A 19,210-nucleotide genomic window follows, 5' to 3' on the forward strand; every position below is an offset into this window, starting at 1 on the left:
AGAGTGCATTCCTGCCTTCCCAGGGACCTAGGAGCCCCCTCGATGCCTCCCTTTCTCTCAGCCCCTACGGTCCACCAGCATAGTCCTGTCCAGTTAGCTGTGTCCACATTTCTCCAACGCCATGGTCCCCATCGTGGTCTAGCCACCATCTTCTCTCATCCGGGACACTGCAGCAGCCTCCCTGCATTCACTTTGCTCCCATCCTTTCTCTACACAGCTGCCAGAAGTTTCCTCTTAACATTTAAATTCTCCTGGAGTTCCCGTCATGGTGAAGTGGAAGTGAATCCAACTAGGAGACATGAGGTTGCGGGTTTGATCCCTGGCCTCGCTCAGTGGGTTAAGGATCCAGCGTTGCCATGAGCTGTGGTGCAGGCTGCAGACTTGGCTCGGATCTGGCATTGCTGTGGCTGTGGTGTAGGCCGGCAGCTACAGCTCTGATTTGACCCCTAGCCTGGGAACCTCCATCTGCTGTGGGTGTGGCCCTAAAAAGACAAAAAGACAAAACAAAACAAGAAAACAAAAGGAACCAAACATTTAAATTGTCCTGGTGACACACCCCTGCTTAAAACCCTTTAAGAGCTTCTCATTTCCCTTTGCACAAAATCAAGCACTCACTGCACCTTACTAGGCCTCTGTGACCTGCCCCTGTCCCTCTTTGTTCTCACCTCACATGGACTTCCCTCAGTCACTGGACTCCACCCTGACACACCAGTCTCACATTGACCTCAGGGTCTTTGCACATGCTAATTGGTACCTGGAATGACACTTTTCATAGCCAGCTTCTCATTTCAGTCTTACCTTTAGTTTCACCTCCTCAGGGAGATTGGAAGGGCAGTTTACCATCTATGCAAGACCATTAAGTAGACCTTGCTCCTTTCTTCTGTAGTTTGCACCTTGATGGTTTCCTTCACAGCACTTACTTTCCTTTAAAAAAAAAATTCTTGAAATACAGCTGATTTACAATGTTGTATTAATTTCTGCTATATAGTACAATAATTCAGTTATACATATATATACATTCTTTTTCATATTCTTGTCCATTATGGTTTATGACAGGATATTGAATGTACTTCCCTGGGCTATACAGTAGGACCTTGTTGTTATCCATCCTCTATATAATAGTTTGTATCCATTAATCCCAAACTCCCAATCCTTCCCTCTCCTATCGCCCATGCCCCTTGGCACCTACAAGTCTGTTCTCTGTATCAGTGAGTCTGTTTCTGTTCTGTAGGTATGTTCATTTGTGTCATATTTTAGATTCCATATATAAATGATATATGGGATTTGTCTTTCTTTTTATGACTTCCTTCACTTAGTACGATAATCTCTAGGTCCGTTCATGTTGCTGCAAATGGCATTATTTTATTCTTTTTATTCCTAAGTAGTATTCCTTTGTGTATGTGTACCATCTCTTCTTTATCCATTTCTCTGTCAGTGGACATTTAAGTTGTTTCCATGTCTTGGCTCTTGTAAATAGTGCTGCTTTGAACATATGGGTGCATGTATCTTTTTGAATTATAGTTTTGTCTGGATATATGCCCAGGAGTGGGGTTGCTGGATCACATGGCAACTTTATTTTTAGTTTTTTGAGGGACCTCCATACTGTTTTCCTTAGTGGCTGCACCAATTTATATTCCCACCATCAGTGTAGGAGGGTTCCCTTTTCTCCATACCCCCCTAACTTTTGTTATTTATAGATTTTTAAATGATGGCCATTCTGACCTGTGCTCAGCACTTATCTTTATCTTTACTGGTCTATTTGTGTGTGAGTTTCTTTCTGCTCTCATCACCTAAGAACTCCATGAGGAGAGGGACCATCTATCTTGACCACGTGGTCCTCACACAGTGCCTGACATACAGTAAAAGTACAACAAGTATTTGATGAATGAATAAGTGAAGGAAGAAAGGAGAAAAGTAAGGAAGAAGCCCTCAGTAAGATGGAAGGTGTGAAGGTGAATGAGGATTGAATGGCCTTGACCAAAGCAAGCATCCCTCCCCTTGGACATTGGTCCCAGACAACAGTAAGCACCTGTGTCATCACAGAAGGTCAGCTCCAGCAAGGCTGGGTCATGGAGGCACTGGGCTTACTGGAAGGACCACCCCATGTGGAGTCTGGAGGACCTGCTCCAGGCCCAGCTGGTGCCTCTTCTTGAGCTGGAGGATGCCTGTGGTCACTTCTAGGTCCCAGCCCTGAACAACTTCTAAGGTGTCCTCAGGTCTGTAAGAACATGCTGCATCTTTTTGGAATCACAGGCTGTGGAGTTGGAATTTGACACTTGGCTTCCTTTCCTCTGTGTTGGGACCACTTCTGGGAAGAACAGAGTCCGCTGGTGCCAACCTGCCCATGACACCAAGCAGGGCCTTAGGGCCCAGTTGCCCTGCACGCCCACCCCTCTCACCCACCCACTGGCTCAGGTGCACACGTGGTCATCTCCAAGGAACACGCTGCAGCTGGTTGTCTGTCAGACTGACTCTGTCCTAGAGACACCTACCTTCCTCCCAGGGCAAGGATGCAAAGAGCCTGGTGACAAGTCTGTAAATGATGAAGTCATTTTCTGGTTTCCACCTCCTTTAATTTTACTTTGTTTGCAAAAACTAGCAGACTTCATATGAACAGAACTGTATGTAGTCCTTCATGAGGAATTAAATAAAGCTGTTGGGTATGGTGTCAGTTTCCTCTCACCTTTCCAGTGGGTTCTTCCCCTCCTGGAGGTACTTGCTCCTCGAGGGCAGGAAGGTTCCAAGCACTCCTCAGTTGGGAGTGACCTGATTTTCCTCTGAACCCACAGACCACTTGCCTTCCACAATCCTGCCATTGCACTAGCAAGGGAGGTATGTTTGGGGTGTCAGTCTACCTCCCAGTTGCCTCCTGTTTGTGATAGGGATGGAGTAGGATAGTTTCACAGGTAGCTGTAAAAGTCCCCATAAGGGACCCTAAGATAGAGAGGGAAACCTAGGGAACTTTGGGAGATCCCTGTGGGTTGGTGATCACTTGGGAGGGCCATCGGAATAAGGCACGCTTGCTTGACTTGTGGAGGCACGAGATATGCCTCAAGTCATTGGGTGGGGGATGGGATGAGACCTGCCTTCAGGGCAGAAGTTATAGGACCACCCTTCTCCTGATTTGAATAAGCACGATGACAGTCCTTATAGGGTCAGATACTCTCTCACCATCAAAGAGGAGCTACTACTCAAAGATGAAGAGGTGGTCTTTTCCCACCCCTGCTCCCCTTGGGTTATAAAACTGTAGCCCACCTAATCATCTGGCAGAGGCTCCTTGCCTGCCTGCTTGCACCTCTCACAAGCACTGTATTTTTTTTTTTATCATTAAATCATTTATTTATTTATTTATTTATTATTTTTTTAATTTTTTTATTTTTTTTATTTTTTTATTTTCCCACTGTACAGCAAGGGGGTCAGGTTATCCTTAGATGTATACATTGCAGTTACAGTTTTTTCCCCCACCCTTTCTTCTGTTGCGACATGAGTATCTAGACATAGTTCTCAATGCTATTCAGCAGGATCTCCTTGTAAATCTATTCTAGATTGTATCTGATAAGCCCAAGCTCCCGATCCCTCCCACTCGCTCCCCCTCCCATCAGGCAACCACAAGTCTCATCTCCAAGTCCATGATTTTCTTTTCTGAGGAGATGTTCATTTGTGCTGGATATTAGATTCCAGTTATAAGTGATATCATATGGTATTTGTCTTTGTCTTTCTGGCTCATTTCACTCAGGATGAGATTCTCTAGTTCCATCCATGTTGCTACAAATGGCATGATGTCATCCTTTTTTATGGCTGAGTAGTATTCCATTGTGTATATATACCACCTCTTCCGAGTCCAATCATCTGTCGATGGACATTTGGGTTGTTTCCATGTCCTGGCTATTGTGAATAGTGCTGCAATGAACATGCGGGTGCATGTGTCTCTTTTAAGTAGAGCTTTGTCCGGATAGATGCCCAAGAGTGGGATTGCGGGGTCATATGGAAGTTCTATGTATAGATTTCTAAGGTATCTCCAAACTGTTCTCCATAGTGGCTGTACCAGTTTACATTCCCACCAGCAGTGCAGGAGGGTTCCCTTTTCTCCACAGCCCCTCCAGCACTTGTTATTTGTGGATTTATTAATGAGGGCCATTCTGACTGGTGTGAGGTGGTATCTCATGGTAGTTTTGATTTGCATTTCTCTTATAATCAGCGATGTTGAGCATTTTTTCATGTGTTTGTTGGCCATCTGTATATCTTCTTTGGAGAAATGTCTATTCAGGTCTTTTGCCCATTTTTCCATTGATTGATTGGTTTTTTTTGCTGTTGAGTTGTATAAGTTGCTTATATATTCTAGAGATTAAGCCCTTGTCAGTTGCATCATTTGAAACTATTTTCTCCCATTCTGTAAGTTGTCTTTTTGTTTTCTTTTTGGTTTCCTTTGCTGTGCAAAAGCTTTTCAGTTTGATGAGGTCCCATTGGTTTATTTTTGCTCTTATTTCTATTGCTTTGGGAGACTGCCCTGAGAAAATATTCATGATGTTGATGTCCGAGAGTGTTTTGCCTATGTTTTCTTCTAGGAGTTTGATGGTGTCCTGTCATATATTTAAGTCTTTCAGCCATTTGGAGTTTATTTTTGTGCATGGTGTGAGGGTGTGTTCTAGTTTCATTGCTTTGCATGCAGCTGTCCAGGTTTCCCAGCAATGCTTGCTGAATAGACTTTCCTTTTCCCATTTTATGTTCTTGCCTCCCTTGTCAAAGATTAATTGACCATAGGTGTCAGGGTTTATTTCCGGATTCTCTATTCTGTTCCAATGGTCTGTCTGTCTGTTTTGGTACCAATACCACACTGTTTTGATGACTGTGGCTTTGTAGTATTTCTTGAAGTCTGGGAGAGTGATGCCTCCTGCTTGGTTTTTGTTTCTCAGGATTGCTTTGGCAATGCTGGGTCTTTTGTGGTTCCATATAAATGTTTGGATTGTTTGTTCTAGTTCTGTGAAAAATGTCATGGGTCATTTGATAGGGATTGCATTGAATCTGTAGATTGCTTTGGGTAGGATGGCCATTTTCACAATATTGATTTTTCCAATCCAGGAACATGGAATATCTTTCCATTTCTTTACATCTTCTTTGATTTCTTTGATTAAAGTTTTATAGTTCTCGGCATATAGGTCCTTTACCTCCTTGGTCAGGTGTATTCCGAGGTATTTGATTTTGTGAGGTACAATTTTAAAAGGTATCGTATTTTTGTATTCCTTTTCTAATGTTTCATTGCTGGTATACAGAAATGCAACTGACTTCTGAATGTTAATCTTATATCCTGCCACTTTGCTGAATTTATTAATCAGTTCGAGGAGTTTTTGGGTTGAGTCCTTAGGGTTTTCTATGTATAGAATCATGTCATCTGCATACAGTGACAGTTTGATCTCTTCTCTTCCTATATGGATGCCTTTTATTTCTTTTGTTTGTCTAATTGCTGTGGCTAGGACTTCCAAAACTATGTTGAAGAGCAGTGGTGAGAGTGGGCATCCCTGTCTTGTTCCAGATTTGAGTGAGAAGGCAAGCACTGTATCTTAATAAATCTATTTCTTACTTCTGTGCTGAGACACAAAGAACCTGAACCTCTGTAAGTCCAGATACCAGGTGAGTGATCCTAATTTAAAAACCATGGGTTCAAGTCCTAGTCTTGGTTCTGGCTAGGTTCAAGCTATAAGTGCTGTCAGTTTCATTTGGACAGAGGGCCACCCCACTGTCACAGGGTGGAGTCCTAGTTGTACCACTCAGCCTGTCTCCACAGCTGATTGGACCAGGCCGGACGACAGTTAACCCAAGTCAGGCCAATGGACTCTGTCCTGAGGATACTAATTTGGGCCCAAAAAGCAGTGTTTTGGGGTGTGGCTGGTGGGGCAGCCTTGTGACCTGTGCTGCAGAGATGTTGGCCAGGAGAGAGGAATCGGGGGGGGGGGTGAGAGGAGAGAAAGGGGGAAGGGTGGCAGGGGAAAACTGCCAGTCTCTCCTGTCAACCCTTAGGGAGGCCCAGCATCTCTGCCTTTTCCTGGATCCTTGAATCACTCGATCCTTTTCATGTATTATTTCATGGCTGTGTCTGTAACCTGTTCTTGCTAATTCGAGTGGGTTTCTGAACAAGTCTGACTCCACTCTCCCCTCATCTTTATTCTCAAAAATCTTAATTTGTGTTACTATATTATATTTACCTTATATTTCCTCTGAGTGTTCAGCTCCTGGAGGGTGGAAATTTGATTCTACTCTCCCAGTGCCCTGCAGTGTGCTGTGTGCAGTGGGGATTTCATTATGAACTTGTCAGATAAACTGACTTGTCATACTAGAAAACATACCCAGATGATCTTGTTTTTACTATCCATGGAAGAGAACCACATGCATCAGTAGCATTTTTCAGGAAACAGTGGTTATTCCAGAAAGTGCCTAGTATTTAAACAGTGGATACTTCGGAGTTCCCCTCATGGCTCAGTGGTTAATGAATCTGACTAGGAACCATGAGGTTGCAGGTTCAATCCTTGGCCTCGCTCAGTGGGTTAAGGATCCGGCGTTGCCCTGAGCTGTGGTGTAGGTTGCAGACACTGCTCAGATCCCACATTGCTGTGGCTGTGGCGTAGGCTGGAGGCCACAGCTCTGATTTGACCCTAGCCTAGGAACCTCCATATGCTGCAGGTACGGCCCTAGAAAAGGCGAAAAGACAAACAAAAATAAAATAAACAGTGGATACTTAAAGTTATCATTTTAATGTAAATTTGGGCCGTGTGTCTTGTAAGAGACAGGTTTTGTCAGAATCATCTGCTCCAGAACCTGCTGAGGCTCCCATTATATGCTAAATGCTAAATTACATTCACAGTCCTAGAGCCGAGGGAAAGGCCCCTTAGGATATGGTCCAAGGTGCGGTCACTTGTCCCCTGCCCCTGGCCTTATACCTGTTTTACTACTTGCTAAGCTCTTCCCTCATCTTTATTCTCAGAAATCTTAATGTCTTTTTGAAATCAGTTTAGATTCGCACACCTCTTTTTAAAACCTTTCTTGATTGATACCAGTTCAACCCGCTCTCTCTTCCTCTAGAGCATCTCAAAGCTGTGGGTAGAAGTACGCAAGCAGGGATGTGAGCTCAAAGAACCCACTGGCAAGAGGTGATTCAGACCACAAGTAAAACAGTCTATCAATTAAATAACTTCAACAAACTCTTCTCAAGTACTTAATAATGTGCAGATGTGTGCCTATTGCTAAGGTTTTCATTAATCTTCCAGGGATTCCCTCCCCACAGTTGTTCACGGGGATGATTGGTATTTCCTCACTCCAGGAAAAAGATTGGGAATACACTGTCCAGTGGCCTTTGCTCACCAGGTTGAAGCCTATTAACCCATTCCTGCAGAGACAGTCTGGAGGCTTCGGTAAGTAAGATCTTTGAGAGTCTGAGCACTGGAGATTGTGGGAACACAGAGCACACCCCTTAAGCCTAAGGATATCGGGGAGGACTTCCTGGAGGAGGTAAACTGAGTTAATTTTGAAAATTATATTCGAGGCATTCCCATTGTGGCTCAGTGGTTAACGAATCTGACTAGGAACCATGAGGTTGTGGGTTCGATCCCTGCTCTTGCTCAGTGGGTTGAGGATCCGGCATTGCCGTGAGCTGTGGTGTAGGTCGCAGACGTGGCTACAATCCCGCATTGCTGTGGCTCTGGTGTAGGCCGGTGGCTACAGCTCTGATTCTACCCCTAGCCTGGGAACCTCCATATGCCCTGGGAGCAGCCTAAGAAATAGCTGAAAGCCAAAAAAGAAAGAAAGAAAGAAAATTATAATCAAGTTTGTTTCCTGGCAACCCATCTCAAACTGCCTTTGTAATCTTCTGACCCCACCCATCGTTTCCCCAAGGGCCTGGAGAGGTGACTGAGGTTTGGAGGGTTTTCCTACAGACCCTTTAGATTGACCAAAAATACCTCAGTAACACATACATGAATAATGAACTCTTTTGTACTTCATCTGCTAAAGAGAAGCATCGTCTCCTCTTTTATTTCTGGTGCTAATTCAGACTTTCAGCAGTTGAGTTTGCTGAAGGGTGAGGGGCCACTGGACACAGGGTGGCAGTTGGTCAGGATCAGCATTTGCAATTTTCTCTGTTCAGCACCTCAATGCAGCTGGCAAACATCCCTGCCGCACAGCTCATGCCTACTGCACAAGTCTCTCCGGGTCATAGAAAGCTCTACAATATTCATTTTTTAGAAATCGAAGTCTTCCCTTCAGGTAACACCTCAAGATTTACAGCATATTGGACAAAATTAGGCTTTGGATTAGGAATTCAATGCATGACCATCTATCTTCCTTCCAGAGAGATATTGTTGCACAAATCAGAAAATCATAGCCTGGCTGTATAATCAGCAACATTTCATTCCAGAAAGCATATTATAACTGGAATGATAAGGCCTGTTGAAGCTGTGGATGGCATTTCCTGAGGTTTCCAAACAGCTACACTTTCTGGGAACCCTGGTGGCTTTTCCAGACATCTTTGAGAATTTTCTAGTCAGCTCTGTTCCTCGTAATGGAGCTGGTACAGCCAAGGTCATAGGTTCATTTCAACAAGGGACAGTTTTCTTCACTTTCTACAGCTATATTTTCCATCTCTGAACATGCTCCAATGCCTCTAATCCATGATAAAGAAAGAAAAATAAATCAGTTAACCCCACATCCCATTCTTGCTCCAATCTTTTTTCTCAAATCCTTTATGGCCAAGCAACAGCGATAATCTGAGTTGTGTTTATCGTAATTACCATCTATTGGACACCTACTTTTTGTCACGTTTAACTGTAATCACCGTTTTTTTTTTGCACACCTACTCTTTTCCAGACACAGTTTTACCTAATTTCACCTCATCTCAGTAACCACGTAGGATTAGGATTAATACCCCTCTTTCCAGGTTAAAAAAAAAAAAAAAAAAAAAAAAAAACAGAAATTCAGAGAGGTCAAGAAGGTTGTTCAAGATGCTGCAGCTAGCAGCTGGAATGGGGCACGGAAGGAGAGGAGTGGAGAGGACTTTCCCCACCTCTTCCCACTCCCCGTCTCCTGCAGGGCAGCTGAGCCTCTTCCTCCTCCACGGAGCTGCTGCAGTGGCTCTCAGAGGCCACCAATGGCTGTTTCTAAATGCAGTGGAAAGTTTTCCTTTCTCACCTCGGCTGACCTCTCTACAGCATTTGCCACAGGCAGCCTCTGTGGCCCCAGGGCTTTCAAGTTTTCCTCCATCTCCTCTGGATGCCCCTTCTGTCTCCTGAGTGACCTTCCTCATCTCTGCCATCTCTTCATGCTGGTGCTGCTGGGAATTTTGTGCTGGGTCCTTTTCTTGTGACGTTGCCACCCTTGGACGCTCTCACACATTCCTATGGCTTCAGCAGCCCTCTGTTGGCTGCCAACTCCCACACTTGTACCTCTAGCTGGGCGCTCTCTCTTCTCTCTCAGACTGGTAGCTGCCACCACCCATTGGACATCAGCGTGTCCTGGATGCCCTGCAGGCATCTCAAGGTTCAGTGCACCCCAAGGAGGACTTGTGACACAGCAGACCTAAGGGACAATCAGGATTAATCTCATCACTATGGGCCCCAGTTATTGTGGTCTGTACTTCGGGTCAGAAGAAAAATTTCTGGACTCCTAGAGGGTGAAAAGAAAGAAAGAGTTTATTGAGGATAGAAATGCTGCTAGTGCAGTGGGATGACGTCCTGATAATCAGGGAAAGTCGACCCCAAGCACTGTGGTCCTGTCTGTTTTTATAACCCAGGGAGAGACGAGAGGTCTTCCCGGTACACTTGTTGACCTGCTGATTGGTTGGGGAAACATAGGGTCTTGCTGGTTGGTTGGGGGCAGGGCAAGGAGGGGCCACGTACCTTTCCTAGTAGGGGGCAGGAAAGAGTAGGCCAGGTTGCTCGAAGAGGGGAACCTGGCATTTCAGTGAGACGGGGGGGGGCAATGATAATGGTCTGGTAATTTCTGTTTGTTTTTTGTTTTTTAAGGCCATACCCATGGCCTATGGAAGTTCCTGGGCCAAGGGTCCAATCAGAGCTGCAGCTGCCGGCCTACGCCACAGCCACAGCAATGCAGGATCCTAGCCTCATCTGAAACTTACACTGCAGCTCATGGCAACACCAGATCCTTAACCCACTGAGTGAGGCCAAGGAATGAACCCATATCCTCATGGATACTAGCTGTGTTCATTACTAATGAGCCACAACGGGAACTCTGGTCTGGTGATTTGTATAGTGGCCAGAGGCTCTGAGCTCTATCTCTTTGAAGGGGCCCTGAAGTCCAACACCAGTTACTGAATCTCATTCCTCATCCACACAGCTCTGGGCGGCCCCTGGCCAATACCCTCTACGTGTCCCTTTAGCCCCCTAGAAAGACCACTTATCTGAATGGTCCCTTCACTCCCTTACCCACACTGACACCTGACTTTCTTCCAAGGAGCCTGGCTTCCTCTGCAGCCTTCTCAAGTGCAGGCTGTCTGTTCTCCTTCAGAGCCTAGACTTGAGGTAGATGTCCTTCCGCTCCCGATTGCCTTGTTCTGATAAGCACTTCTTCCTTCTTCTGGTTTGCCTCACCTCTCATGGAATTATCTGCTGTCCAGCCCTGTCTGTTGCAGTTATGTATTGTTTTTGCACTCATTCTTCTTCAGATACAAGTCATCAAAGATTCGTCTACCTGGCTCACTGTATGTCCCTCCTGTACTGTTCCTGCTATCCTTTTTGGTGACTTTGGCATTTGTGGAATGAGGCACCCAACCTCCTGACTTCTCAGTTGCTTAACCTCCTCATCTTCTATGAAATCGGCCTCCTTTCCACTTTATAACTCCTCCCATGGGCATCCAAAGGCATTCTTGTGAGTAGTTACTATAACCTCAAAGTCTTAACCCAAAGCACAGCAAACTCCGGCCCCTGCCAGTTTTCCCATCTGTTTGCTTTGGTGCCTTCACTTTAGCTGTTCTTGGACTCCCTGAGATACTAACATTGAGCCTAGCTGCATTTTCACTACCCATCACCTCTGTTTGCCTTATTTTCAAATTTAAATTTCATCACTATTTACTCTTTTATTTTTTTAATTTTAATTAGTGTACAGTTGATTTACAGTGTTGTGTCAGTTTCTGCTGTGCAGCATGGTGACCCAGTCATACATATATATACACACATTCTTTCTCTCACACTATCTTCCATCATGTTCTGTCCCAAGGGATTGGATACACTTCCCAGCCCTGTACAGTAGGACCTCATTGCTTATCCATTCTAAATGTAATAGTTTTCATTTGCCAACCCCAAACTCCCTGTCCATCCCACTTCCCACCCACTTCCCTGCCCAGGGCCTTGGCAACCACAATAGTCTCTTCACTATTTGCTCTTGAATATACTGTTGCTTCTCTTTTTTCTCATTGCACTTTGCTGGAAAAAACCCAGATCCTCTTTGTTAAATACCCGGATCCTGTTTGTTAAAGCCAACATTCCACCCATTCTACAGCTGCATCTTCAAAGTTAAACAGGGCTGGAGAAAAACATCAGGTCTCCTTCTGAGTTTATGGTCACAGATCTCAAGTGCATCCCCAGATCTAGACAGTGTTTCAAATTTTTCCTCTTTTTTCAAACTTCCAGCATCTCCTTATTCGCAGATTGTAATCTTGCTTCTTCTTTCACTGATAAAACATAAGAAATGAAAAGAAAATGGCTTCAATTTCCCATCAGAATGGAACTGAAGTACTCCTTTCACTCATGTCTGAAGCCAGCCATTCCACCTGGATTGAGGTTTTCTCCTAGACTTTTCTACTCTCTCTTAAAACATTATGGCACGATCTTAACAACAAACCAGTCTTTGACCCCATATTCCTCTCTGCTGCCCTATTGCTTTGCTCCCCTTCTTAGCAGAGCTCTTTGGAAGCAGTCACTACCTCCACTACCTCACCTCCCATTTTTTTTGAGCCTACCCCAAATAGCTTTTGTCTTCACCACTTTCCTAATTTCACTCTTGTAGCGGTCCATGACCTCCATGTTTCCAAATGCAGTAATCCAGTCTCCGTCTTGGCATTCATCCCTTAGTAGCATGTGCAATTACTCCCTCTTTTTTGAAGCCCTTTCTCCTCTTTGATACAACAAGCAGATAGCTAGGTATGAGCCAAGAGAAGGGGGGGTCACAGGCCAAGTGGCAGGACACCATGCATCTTGTAAACAGAGGGGTCCATAGGCAAAGAAAAGTAGGAACCTCCAGACTGACAGGAAACCATACATTTTGGGGTAAGTGTCCTGGAGGTGAAGAGAGGTGGAAAAGGTGTGACTCTCCAGCATCCAAATATAACCTCTTGCCCATTATGCACTCATTACAATAGAATGAGCTTTGTAGATAAGAAGTTCCCATCATGGAACTCCTGTGGTGGCTCAGCAGTAATGAACCCGACCAGCATCCATGAGGACAAAGGTTGGATCCCTGCCCTTGCTCAGTGGGTTAAGGGTCTGGCATTGCTATGAGCTGTGATGTAGGTCTCTGACGCAGCTCGGATCTAGTGTTGCTGTGGCTGTGGTGTGGGCCAGGAGCTGCAGCTCCAATTAGACCCCTAGCCTGGGAACTTCCATATGCCGCAGGTGCAGCCCTAAAAAAAAGAAAAAAGAAAAAGACATTCCCATCATGCACCCTTACCATAACACTTCTGATCAAGGCTAAATAAGGACAAAACCCCCTCCTCTCTTTGGGAGGGTGGAGCTGGATGGAAATCAGGGAAGATCCCCAAACCATACCTTCCCAATGAATATCCTGCCCCTTCATTTGTATGCCCCTCATAACCAGCTTGTCAAAAACACTGGGCAGTTACTCACCTGTCTGCCAGCTCCTCTCTGGGTATACATTTCTCCCTTAAATAAATCCTCACTTTCCTTTCTCAATTTCCATCTCATTTTCTGAGTTCTTTCTGCAAGAAGACAAGAACCTTTTCACCAGGAACATCTTGACCTCCAAGAAACCTCTCATATCTCCATTTGTATGTCTAATTAGCATTCCAAAATGAACAGTATTGTTGCCCAATCCTGCGTCTGAATCTTGGCTCAACCACTTAGGAGTCGTAAAATATTGGGAAAAAATACTCAATATCTCTGGGCCTCAGTATCTTATTTGTAAATTAGGAATCATAATATTACCTATTTGATAATGTAGTGAGGATTAATTGAGGTAATAACACGAAAAGCATCCATCTTAATGCCTAACATATACGTGCTTAATAAATGCCAGTTCTTCTGTCCCAGTCCCACCCTGGTCCCTCCTCTTATCTGTTCTTCATTCGGTCGTCCTTCTCAGAACCTGCTCTCACTCTTGATTCCTTCCTATTCCTAACCTCCCACATCCATGAGTAACCAAGAACTCTCAAGTCTCCCTTTTAAATATTTCTCACCCTCCAGCCCTTTTCCCATTGCTCCTGCCCCTTCTGCAGCTCCCCTCTTGTCTGACTGTAGCTTCCTCTTGATTCTCAAGTTCTTTCTCCCCCTGCAGCCAGAATGAAATAATCACTTGAAAATGCTTATCTACTCATGTCACTCCCCTTCAGTTTCTCCCCCACTGACCTCAGGAAAAGGTCTGAATTGCTCAGCATCAGTATGGATTACTAATACAATCCAGGGCACTTCATACTTTGACCTTGGCCCCCCTTTCAGCTTCCACTCCCACGGCTCCCCACCCTATCTCCAATCCAAGCTTCAGTTTTTCTGAGCCACTTACCATCTTAAAAACTTGCCATGAGTTCTTAGCTCAAAGCTTTTATATGCAGTTTATTTGTCTAGGATGCTGTGCTCCCTACCCTCCCAGCCCCTTTACCTGGGCTCAGTCCAGATAGTTCCATCCCCAAGAGGCTAGGGACGATTTTCCTGTTCTGGGTTAACTGTTCCTCCCTGCCAGTGCTTACACTAATTCCTGTACTTGGCTTATGATTTCCCAGTTATACTATCTGTTTCCTCGCCAGACTCTGAGCTTCTGGAGAGAGAGACCTCATACCCAAAACCCCTAGAAGAAAGCAGTTTTAATCCTTTGACCTTGGAATACTCTCCAGTTTTTTGCTGTTTTAGGTGTGCACTTAATCAGATGGAGTACACATGTACTTATAAACATGCCTGGCAATTTGTTCTTTTGATATTTGTAATGAAGCTGTAGGGTTATATGGTCTCGAAGATTCTTTTTTTTTTTTTAATGAGAGTTGCAACATTTATTTCAGGTTCTCGTTTTTAATTTTTTTAATTTTTTTGGAGTTCCTGTTGTAGCTCAGTGGGTTATGAACCCAACTAGTATCCATGAGGATGTGGGTTCTATCCCTGATGTTGCTCAGTGTGTTAAGGATCTGGCGTTGCTGTGAGCTGTAGTGTAGGTCACTGACTCGGCTTGGATCCCACATTGCTGTGGCTGTGGCATGGCAGGCAGTTGCAGCTCTGATTTGACTCCTAGACTGGGAATTTCCATATGCCACAGGTGTAGCCCTAAAAAAAAAAATTATAAATAAAATTTAAAATGTTTTGCCACAGCGGCAACGTGTGGAAGTTCCTGGCCCAGGAATGGAACCTGTGCTACACAACAGCAACCAGAGCCACAGCAGTGAGAACACAGGAGCTTTAGCCTGCTAGGCCATCAAAGAACTCCCCAAGATTCTTGTGTAGTGCTAAAGTACCAGGAAGGGGGTTCCTGTCATGGCTCAGTGGTTAGTGAACCCGACTAGCATCCATGAGGACGTGGGTTCAAGCCCTGGCCTTGCTCAATGGGTTAAGGATATGGCATTGCTGTGAGCTGTGGTGTAGGTCGAAAACACGGCTCAGATCCTGCGTTGCTGTGGCTGTGGGCTACAGCTCCGATTGGACCCCTCCATATGCCACAGGTGCAGCTCTAAAAAACCAAAAAAAACCAATAAATAAATAAATAAAGTACCAGGAAGGACTTTCTGGTGTATTGGGCTGTGTAGGGCCAGGGTGTCACCCACCAGAATGAAAGGGCTGAAGATGCTGGAGAAGTCTGAGACCACCCCTACCCAATCTAAGATATGAGCAAAGGACTTACTTTCCACTTTCCCATCCAGTTTAGAAACCATGGAGATTCTGTCTAAGAGAAAGTTATGAAACTGTTTTCTTTGGGGGAATGTCTAATAATTCATCTTCTGTGCCAGCTTCTTAGAATTATTGAGAAGGTAAGATATAACAATTAAATGGTGACACTCCCCAAAGGCCACTGCTCCAGTTTCTGCCACTTTGTAGCAAACAATACTTCCTACAGGGACCCCCCACCCCCACCCCAGTGTGTTACTGAGTCCTCATACTTAGAAACGGATGCTACTGCAGCTACCTATTGGAGGAGGCAAGAGTTGAGCAGTTGTCTGGCATCTAGATGAACCTCATGACAAAGAAACAAACTTAGTCATAAGTTTTTAAAGAATTCATTAGACACAGTAGTGTCTTGCCTACTGTGAACAAAGAATGTCACCTGCCATATCAGTAAATGAAGGATGTTGCAGCTATCAAGCCAGCAGCCACTGCATCCACCCCAAACTGTTCACCCTGAGAATATTTAGGATGGAGAAATTGAGATACTGGCCCTAGATAATTATCAAAGGAATGATTTCAGTGAGTCCAGACTCTTGCATCTTCCCATGCTTAGAAAAGCACTAAGTTCATTAACTTGAGATGTCTAGTTTTCTCTAACAATAATCTTTTGATGTTCCAACTATCTGGCTTTTGTTGCAAAAACCCCTATATGTCTTGGCTCTTCCCTTACCTCTTGTGGGCAGACCCTCAGAGCTATCTGAGAGGTTACCTCCTGGGCTTGAGTCCTCAGAAAGTCCACCAATTATAATTCTCAACTTTTAGGTTGTGCTTTTTTCTTTTTTCTTTTCTTTTTTAGTCAACATGACTCCATGCTAGATTTCTGTGCTAAGTAGTGGTGTTATAAAGATGGACAGGGTGCAGCCTCTGATCTTAAGGAGCTCACTACCTAGAGGAGAAGCCAGTAAGGCAACAATGTGGGACATGATATGATAGAGGGAAGGAAGCCCACTTGTGGCAGTGGAGATGCCTAATTGACCTAAGGCATCATAGAAGATTTCTGGAAGGATCTGAAAGAGGTGAATTTTGAGATGAGTCCTAAAAAATGAGTAGTAATTAGTATGCAAAGAAATGGGAGGAGGGGTTGATAAAAGGACCTTATGGGAACCTGAAAAGAGTAAAGGCGTGTGTAGAAGTCTGAAGTGAAAAAGGATGGTGCCAGAGTATGCATCCCCTGAGGCATGGAGGGGTGTGAAGAGGAAGGAGGGGAGAGTGTCCTCAGGGGCCACAACATGAAGGTCTGGCATGAGGAAGGGTGTTCTCTGGCAACTAAGGGCCTTCCCACTCCTGAAATTCTAGGACGTGCTGGTGCTTGGCAGTACTGGGGACTGGGGTATTGGCCAATGACATGGATGGACTCAAGGGACTGAATGATTCTGAAACCAGCCCTACCTGTTCTATAATCTCCAGGTAGCTGCTTACACTTACTCCTTTTTCTGTTGTACTGTTTGAAAACTATGTAGCCCATCTGTGAACAGAAAGTTGTTAAACCTCCATGCTGAAGAGATTTGCTTGAATCGTGAAGGCAAGGGGGAGCCACTGAAGATTATGAACCAAGGAGGTGAAGTGGTTTATGTAACCTTTTAGAGAGGCCAGTCTGCAGCCCAGATGGGAAGAGGATGCATGTCAGGGCAGGGACAGGAGGTGAGGCCCAGAACACATGTCTTGAGAAAGTCTTAGTATACATTTAATATATATTTACTGAAGAAATAAATGAAACAATAGACAACATTACTGAATCATGATGCCTGGCCCTGCACTTACTTGACTTCAGTGATCTCTTTGGGCCTCACATTATCCCTATCAGGGAGGTATTATTACTCTTATCCTCCTTTATAGGTGAGGAAATGGAGGTTTAGAAGTTGAATTGTCAGAGCTGAAATTGAAGCCCAAGCACATATACCCTGGAGCTTTTGTTCTTTATCATGAATGAAATCACCCACTATCACAGTGAAGAGAGCTGGGATCCCTGGGGCCATTGTCACTGATGAGCAGTTGCCATCTGGAAATGAAACATGGGTGAACCGATGGGTTTAGGGGCTTTCCCTATGTGGCCTTCAACAATTGGCGACCAAGCGCATTTTTTTTCTTTTTTGGCTGCCCCATGGCATATGGAGTTCCCTGGCAAGGGATCAGATCAGAGCTGCAGATGCAACCTACACCAGAGCCTTAACCCATGGTGCTGGGCAGGGGGTCAAACTTGTGTCCCAGGGCTCCAAAGAAATTGGTGATCCCATTGTGTCACAGCGGGGATTCCACCACGTACATTTTTAACTTACCCCTTGCCTTACTTCCAGGCTACAGGTCTGATTGCTCCTCAGAACACATTGGGCTCTGTCTCACCTCTCCTTCTTCTTCCTGCAGACTAGGGATGTAGGCAATTGAATTGCTCTCTCCTTCCATCTATCTCCCACAAAGGGCCCCTGGTGTAACCTGCTGAAGACTCTGGGTGAGTAGTGTGGAAACAAACCCTAAGGGCTGACACATCCCAAAGCCTGACCTTGCTGAGGTTGAGGAACTTCTCCCTGCAGCCTGGATCATCCTCTTCTCAAGCTGAAGCTATCAGTCCACCCTGACACAGGGCAGGGGAGGGGGCAGTGCTACTCCATCTTTTATCCTGTGTGTGGCTTAGCCCAGCTCAGGCCTGGGGCACAGCAAGGAGCTCGATAAATACTTGCTGAATTCAGTTGAAAACCATCTTGCAAGCAGAGGCCTGTGATTTGCCGCCCAGCCTGCTGAGGGATGTTCCACCATTCCCAGAAGGGGGGTTTTGTGTAAAATGTCCACTGCCTCTGCCTCCTACAGTCCAGGGAGGGTAAACTCCCCATGAGACCTAGAAGATTAATACAAGCAAAAAACCCCATCATAATACCTTTATTGTTCCCATTGAAGCCATTTTCACCTGTGGCACTCTGTTAACAAACAGGATTGAGTCATGTTTATTTCCACATCAGTGAATCAAATCTCAGTTTTTAAAAGGTTTGGGTATCCTGGAAAACATAATTTGTGTATGTGCATGTGTGCATGGTGAGTAGTTCAAGGCTAAAGGGATTAACTTCCCTGGGAACACACTGTTATTTAGGGGGCATTGCAAAATGTGAAATGTGATTCGCTCTTCAATACCTAATCAGTGGTCATCTCACTACTTCCTATAACAGACACTTGTAATTCAGTCTCCTTAATTTTAAGGGTTTTTTTTTTAATCTTTTTTGAAAAGCAAAGGGGGAATAATTTCCAAGAAGGGGAAAGAGTTCTAATCTATGTCATCTTCGGCTTGCGTTGGAGTGAACTGCATTAACCATAACCTCATCAGCAAGAAGAGGAAGAGGCCAGCTGCCCACACTGCCAATATGTAGATTTCCATTTATTTCCAAGCTGCCAAATGGGCTGGGTAGGACACTGGACACAAGGGGAGGCAGGACTCCACAGTTGGGAGGGTGGAGAGCCTAGGGCTTGGCAAAGAGCTTGGCAAAGAGCACTCTGCCAGACCAGGCCAGGTGGCACTTGGCAAATGGAGGTATCTGATGGCCTGCATAGCATATCACAGTCTGAAGACAGAAGCACAGTGTAGATTCGAAACTCCTACCACTAAAGGCTTGGGTGGAAATGGCCAAAGCAGACCCTTCTTGGGCAGGGCCAGCACCTAAGCAATTTAATTTGGACATCTGTGTGCAGGCTACAGGAGCACAGCTTATCCAGCATTCCCATCTCTTCTTTTGAGTTACTGGTTTTTACAGGATATGTCCCCTGATCTGTGAAACCTAGCAGACCATGTTCCATTGCTCAGAACTCCCAAATGTATCTCTTTTCAGAAGTCCATTCTCATTTCTCTCAACAGCAGTCTGATTTTCTTCTTATGAAAAGTGAAAATTCCCTGCCTTTTTCCAGCACATTTCTCATCCTTGGAAGTATCTTTTCCTCTTTAGGCTTTGGACAGGTGTGAGATCAGAGGTCTCTTCCCTAGCTGTGGCCATCTCCGCTCTACCAGGAAGAGAGGGGATCCAGAGGGCAGGGCTTGGCATGAAGAAATCAAGTCACCTCCTGAATCTCCTCAATACTCACCCCATTCATTCTATTCCTCTCTCATCTCAACAGCGCCTGGGGAGGCTTCTCCCTAC

The 19,210-nt window shown here is 45.0% G+C and overlaps 1 long non-coding RNA gene across 1 annotated transcript in view; it reads left to right on the forward strand.

Annotated features, from left to right (window-relative positions):
- LOC110256526 overlaps positions 1-2,648 on the forward strand; it is a 137,122-nt gene extending 134,474 nt beyond the window's left edge. Inside the window, exon 6 of the long non-coding RNA XR_002338129.1 lies at positions 2,254-2,648. This is a non-coding gene — a long non-coding RNA (uncharacterized LOC110256526). The remainder of the gene's footprint in view (positions 1-2,253) is intronic.

The sequence above is a fragment of the Sus scrofa genome, chromosome 13 (assembly GCF_000003025.6).
Source record: "Sus scrofa isolate TJ Tabasco breed Duroc chromosome 13, Sscrofa11.1, whole genome shotgun sequence".
In the NCBI taxonomy this organism is placed as follows: Eukaryota; Metazoa; Chordata; class Mammalia; order Artiodactyla; family Suidae; genus Sus; species Sus scrofa.